Source organism: Argiope bruennichi, chromosome 8 (genome assembly GCF_947563725.1).
Source record: "Argiope bruennichi chromosome 8, qqArgBrue1.1, whole genome shotgun sequence".
Taxonomy (NCBI): Eukaryota; Metazoa; Arthropoda; class Arachnida; order Araneae; family Araneidae; genus Argiope; species Argiope bruennichi.
In genome coordinates, this window is record NC_079158.1 from 54,818,395 (window position 1) to 54,825,883 (window position 7,489).

Here is a 7,489-nt window from a genome sequence, read left to right on the forward strand (position 1 = left end):
ATTTAATTATAATAATCGCACCATCTAATAAATTAAAATCAAAGATTGTTCCAATTAGTTTTGGAATATTATTTTTGTTAAGCATTCTTCAAATTTTATGTTATTTTATAATTTTAAAGTAATATGGGGCTTTATAGATTAAAAAACAACCAGTCCAATTTTAAAATATTAATTATACTGTGATAAGTTAATATTAGTTATACTGTGAAAAGTTTTGCAATTTTTGTTCTCTATTTTATTTAAAATTTTAAATAAAATAGAAGAAAGTAAAGTAAGTATTAAAGAAAGTAACTTTTAAATTTCAACTATGCTTTTTTTAATACACGACACATTGAATTCTCAGAAAGTGATCTGCAATTAAACCTTTTGTCAAAATTTAAAAATACTTTTAAGAAAACGAAATTAAAATCGATAAAAATATTTGGTTTTGAAAATTTGAAAAGAAAAATGCCCCCAGAAGTATATGCTTAAGGGTCCCTTAAAAGGCTTTGCTCACAAATTAGTAAAAAGGATTCAAGCGTTGAGTGTTCTCACGAAAATACCTCTTTGTCGCTTTCATGTTTATGCACCTTTCTTGGACAATTCTTTGTAGAAAATTGAATCGAATTGCAATTTTTATGTGAAATTCAGTAACCAGGAACTTAATTGTATTTTTATGAATTTGTTTTATGCATTAGATCAAAGCTTCTTAGTCTGGCAAATTGGCAAAATGGTCCACATATTTGGCGTTGTTACAGAAGCTCGCTTTGTCAGAAATTTTCATACTGATTTCCATTTCTAATGAGATTTATTCAAAAAATGAATATTTTCATGAAATACCAAGAGCTCAGAGTACAATAATAGTTTTATTAATTACTAGTCACTTCTGGCGATCAGCTCGTTAGCCAAGGATATTGGTTATATTTAATTTCACTTAACTCGTTTAGATATAACTTAATATCTATGACCATGAAATCACCAGATATTTACACTGCATTGCTTTAATTGTTTTATATATGTTTCGCTCATTGTGTACATGAACTTGCCTGGAGACCAGTACCACAATACCATGGTAATATTAAAAATGTAACTGTGTAGTACATCTATCTTATAAATTTCTCAGTATTGTAACTTTATTTCATTTATCCGTCCCTTAAATTGCATAGATATTAGACAAAACCTTTCTCGCTTATCTTTCAACAGTAGAAAAAAAAATCACGCGATCAAAATATTGAAAAGAAAATGAAGACGGTTTGAGTTTCAGGTCAGCAATGTGATTAGTTATTGAAAATGAAGCAAAGAATATTTGTAGAAAGCTCCTAAAATCAAGGAAACATTTTTATAACTATCAAATTTGGTATCATTTAAAAAGGCAACATTTTAAATTTTGTAACTGTATAAAATTTATTTTTGTACCATAATATGCTCAGAAATTATAGCGGAAAAGTGGTCAAATTAAGCTTTTTCTTTTTTAATTAAAATTCTTATAAAATTTTCAAAACATCTCCACTTTTCAAAGTATGTATATATGTGCCATAATTGATAGCAGTAGGCTGAAATGTTTATATTACTGTTGGCTTAGGGTCAGTACCTGTATCATCTGCTATGTCCTGAGGTTAAGAACTTCGAATTCAAGAATTCCGTGATTCATTTCTCAAATCAGCAAACTGATAACTGTAGAGTCGAGCAGTCTGGTCTGTAGAGCATCAACACATATACACACGAACGCACGCACATTTATTTCTATTGTTTAATGAGGTTTTCATACCCAAATTTCCAAATTCTCCCCATTCACTACCTCAGTAAATTAATCTATGATTCATGTACAATAGTTATTTTTTCTTGGCTTTAATTGTAAATATAAATAAAAAACAAATTAAAGATATGATGCATGAATTATAAATAATTGACACAAGAAATATTTATATTATATATACAGGGTAGTTATAATTAAAGTGCAAGTATTTGAAAGATTCTAGAAGAGGAAAAAAACTATTTGGAGTAATTTAAAGAAAATTGTTATTTGTCATATATTGGGGAAATGAATTACACAATAAAAAAATATTTAGTTCATCTTTTTCCGATAGGTGGCACTGATTACTTTGAATTATACATTATTACATTGAAATTATAATATATTTTTCTTTGTTAAAAGATGTGAAATGAATTATTATAATATTTGCTCAATAGGGATTGCAATACCGGTATTCCGGGATACCGAATACCGGTATTTTGAGCCATTTGTACAATTTTGTAATACCGGTATTCACAAGTTTAAATACCGGTTTTTCGGTATTTACTAGAAATTTTTTAATTTGTCTCCATTATATGTTCAGGGATCACCAACATAGCAAAAATAGTATACGTTTTTGTTTTTATGTCTCCCTAAAGGGCGAAATTAATTAGCGAATTATTGGCTTAATTAATTTCTTAAATCTAAATTAGAAAAACATGGATTATCCCAGAAAGATATTGTATCTGTAACGACTGATGGAGCAACAGTTATGAAAAAAGTTGGAAAGTTGATTGGTGCAAATCAGCAATTGTGCTATGCTCATGGAATTCAATTAGGAGTAACAGATGCATTATACCAAAAAAAATAAAGAACAGAAGATACTAATACTGTGGATATAGAAACTTCGGATTCCAACTTTGAAGAGAGTAAGAGTGTGAAGATATTGCCAATGAGGATGAAATATTAACCCTTCAAGAATTGTTTTCTATAATTTATAAAATTCGAAAAATTGTTAAGATATTTAAACGTTCCCCTATAAAAAAAATGGCATATTACTAAAATATATACTAACTGAAAGTAAAACATAATACATGTTAATATTAGGTTCTAAAACACGTTGGAACAGTTTACTCCTAATGTTGGAACGATTTTTGAAACTGAGAAATCCAATCCAAAAAGCAATAATCGACTTAAACCTGCAAATTAATTTTTCAGATAGTAAATTCGACTTAAGATCCAGAACTATCAGCTCTACTTCCAATAAAACTGACTATTGAGGCATTATGTCGGAGATATTCTAATTTATTAGCAGCTAATGCAACAATAAATTTCATATTGCAGTCACTGAAAGAACAGCACACATCACTATCTAAAGAATTATATATTGCAATGAAAATAGGCATACCGAAATAGAAAATGTATTATGGTATTTACATAATTATAATGATTTTAAAAGTTAAAATGAAAAAGAAGAAAAGAAAATAACCAATTCAAATCTGATTAAGTTTATAGTAAATTTTCTTACAATTTTTTACCCACAAACCTATCCACATTCAGAAGGATTCGGTTCAGTTATCAAAGATTATGATGATACTAATGTCGATAGTGAAAAGGAATTGTCTCTTGAACAAATAATAGAATTCGCGATAAATAAAAAAAAATCAAAGAACCAAAATACAATACAGAAATCAGCTATATCCAAAACCATCCCACGAGAAATTGATTTATTTGAAGATACAGGATTTAGAGGTAAATACTTGGAAAAAGTATATCGCACATTGCTAACAGTACTACCAACTAGCTTTGATGCCGAAAGAGCGTTTTCGACAGCTGGTAATTTGTGGACAAAATTACTTTTCAGGCTTAATGACAGTACAATTGATGCATTGTGTTTTTTAAGATCACTTTTAAAAAATTTGTAATAGTACCACAGACTGAATATTGATATTTGCCTTTTTTGGGGATTTAAATAAATAAGATGTTCCTTTACTTTTTTGTGATTCTTTATATACTGTTATAATTTATAGGTTACAAATTATTTTTGTAATATTTACACTCTCTAATAAAACTGGAAAATAAAACAAAGAAACTCCTGTGTTTTCTTTCTTTATCTAATATTTCTAATACCGGTATTAAAACCGGTATCCCGGTATTAAGATCTAAAAAATAACGAATACCGGTATTGAAATTTTGGTCCGATATTGCAATCCCTATTGCTCAATATGCCTCAAAAACGATAAATTGAATCGTGAATTTTGAAGCTTCAAAACCCCAAAATGTTCATGTTCGTACATGATAAAAAATGGAATAAAATTTAAAAAAAAGAATGGATGGAAGGATTATAAGAAAGATTGTGGGGGAAAAGATATGAAAAATTTTAATATATGGTTAATTGAAATTAATGATTTCTTTCAAAAGATCAAGAGTGAGGTAAAAAATAAACACTTAAACAGAGTTGTTCCCATTTTCATCGACATTAGTTAAAAACAAAAATAAGATTATTCAATTTTAAGTTGGAAAAATTAAACCTGTCTATATTTATAAGTACATTCAATTAAAAATATCTTTGTTAACAGTTAACTAGCCGCCTTTGGTAATCTGCTGCTTTCCTGGGAATATTGGCTGTATTTAATTTCAATAAAATCGTTGAGACGCACCTAACTTGATAACAATTCCATCATATTGTCAGACACTAAAGCCGCGTTATGTTAATAGCCATATATTTGTTCACTCACGACATCATAGGACTATTAAACACGTAAATGCCCAGTTTATATATCTTCTAACTAATGCGGTAAACTTTTTATTCCTCATATAAACCGCACAGATAGAGAGAATAGAATACTTCTTTCTTAGCTTTCAGTAATATTAGAAAAGCACGCGATTACATATTTGAAGAAACAATGAAAATGAATTAGATTTCAACCACAGCAATGAAAATAATACAGTAAAATAGACATAAAAATATATTTAAATATTATAAAATCTAACCTAAAGAATTTTTCAGAAACTAAATTAGCATCATTGGAAAGATAAATTTTTTGAGCTTTAAAATTCTGCCAAAGTCATTTTTGAATGGGAATATAGACAGAAGTTATTGCAGAATAACTTCAAAAATTTTTCTTCAATTTTAATTAAAATTCCAGAAATTATTTTTAAGTATCGCTCCGAGGTACACATTCTCATCCTTCAAAGTATATTTAGGATAAATTTGGTAGCTCTAAGTCAATCCTGTACAAAACCAACACATTCTCATTTACTAGTAATAGATATATAATTTCATTGTAGGTTGTACTTTCGCTTATAGATAATAGTACAAAAGAAACAAAGAATACATGCTTTAAATCCTTCATATTTGCTATGAAGGAAATGCACCGCTTTTACAAAGAGAAACTTTAAACAAAAAAAAAAGTTTAAAGATTCTTTTTTTTCCCCATCAGAAGTAAGCTTTTTTTCCAATGTGAAATACTTTCCTTTATGACATAGGCAGAAATCCCTAGAAATGTTGTCAAATTCACACAAAGTATTTTTGAAGATCTATATTTGAGATAAATATTTATTTTGAATATTTTGAACAATAATATTAATAATGGCATCTAAAATACGATGAGTAATAATTAATTGGTTTTTGCTCGGTTAAAACTCAGCAACAATTAAGTTGGATAAGTAGGAGCATTCCTCTTTGGTATAAAAATGTGTAATTTCCTATAATGAACCACTTTAATAGATTCTTTTACAGTCGGGCTATCCACTACAACCCCCATTTAGTCGTATTTCATTAATTAATGTGAAATTCTGCTCATTAAGTAAGCTGAATTTACAAAATAAACAATACTACACAAGAGCAAATTTAAGCAAAAATAATTACTGACTTGATGAAAAGCATTTTTAAACAATAATTTATTTCAGCTTTTTCACAAGTTTTTCCAGTCTTTTGGATTCTTAAGAAACCGGTTTCTTTAATAAAGGAAGCCTATTAAATTTACTTCTTTTCCCCTTCGAATCTCAATAAAATGTTTCAGTCTGTATTCTGGCACAAAAATCGAGTTACGGAGAACTAAAAAAAGCATTTTTCTGGTATTTCGACATTTAAATTACTTAATACGATTTACTCGAGGTTGTTTCTTGGTAAATTTCGAAACGATTGCTTAACGTAACGTCTCTCTCGCTTTAATCTGGATATCTTTATTGTCCGGAATGGAAATTATGACCTTCTAAATCGTCCAAAATGCTTTCTTCGGGGATTGTTGCCGAAGCGCTATTGTCAGTGAGTGCTCGCTACTGTTATACTAAAGAGTATTTATAGTTCAGGAATTAAAGAACATGTTCCCAGAACTCTGTATTTAAAGACTGTGAGAGTTCAGTTACTTTGTAGCCAGGCTGCAAGTAAACGGCGTCATTATTCAGCCTTGAAAGGTAATTTGCACCATCGATAAATCTGTCTGCCATGTTATAAGTGGCCACAATAAAATTGGTAGAAATTTTTAAAATGCAATATATTCTGGTTGATATAATAAGCTCGGAATATTTTTGGTATACTTAAGAAGTGTTGAAGTTGTAATTTTGATAACACTGAAAGTGTTAGATGAAGTGCCACTATGGTTAATAATCCCACTGTCATGGCTTGATCAAGTGGTTCGACAATAAAGCTTTCTTTTACGACTATTCGTCATTTCTTCAGTAAACAGTCTTGATGTTGCCGACTAAAAAAATTGAAAGAGTTTAAGTACTTCCAGACTAGAAGCAAACAATATAATTATTAAAGGAATAAAAAGGAAACTCAAAACTTTTTGTATCATTGGCGTCCAAAACACAATAACATAAAGCAGAACGTTTAATTCTAGGAACGCAAGCAAAAGTTTTCATGCCAGGAAAGGGTCAGATATTAAGTGTAATCCTTTGATGATGCATTAATTGAGTAGAATAGTATAACTATTTTGCAGGCAGTGTGCTTAATATTTTGTCAGCCGATTCAAAACAAGCTCACTTCAGAGTATTAAGTTCAAGCAAATAAGGCTCGAATCTGCTAATCTGAATATAAATCTCTAAAATAATACTGAAGCTCGAAATGAGAGCGAAATATTCCACTTCCTGAAAGATCTAGTCTGAAATCAAAATATATTTCATATGTTAACGTAGAAATGAAGGTCATTCGAAAATCCCTTGTAGATTAAGAGAATTCATGCTACTTCATTTTCCTATTTAATAAATGCATTTAATTATCTTTATTAATAATAATGAAGAATCTCTGTGTCTATTTTTTTTTTTTGACATTCAAAACAAAAGTTTTTCTTTGTTCACCGAAGATAGATCTTTTAATCTAGAATTGCATATCAAATAAATGTACTTTGGGAAAAGAATTGTGTACCTTTGGACGATTTAAAAAAATCTTAAATATAATTTTGCTTCGTTATAATTTAAGGTAATAAATCAAGCGAATATTATTGCACAAAATTGAATTTTACTATATTTTAAATCTTAAAAAAAAAAACATCTTTTGAATGGTACCACATTGATTATCATGCAAAATTTTCCAGAATTTTGGTAATTATTTAAAAATATTTTATTGCATAATTTCCAACAAAAGGTTTCATTGTTACGATGAAATTCAAATTGTTTTCATTAAATATCTAAATGAGTCATTTTCTTCCATTCTTAAAAGTTAAAAAAGGACGATTCTCTTTAATAATTGTATAGCTTTCATGGGACTTCACTCCATTAGGAAGAAACGAACATACTAATTTCAACTTTCTGTTACAATAATTTTGCTTCCCA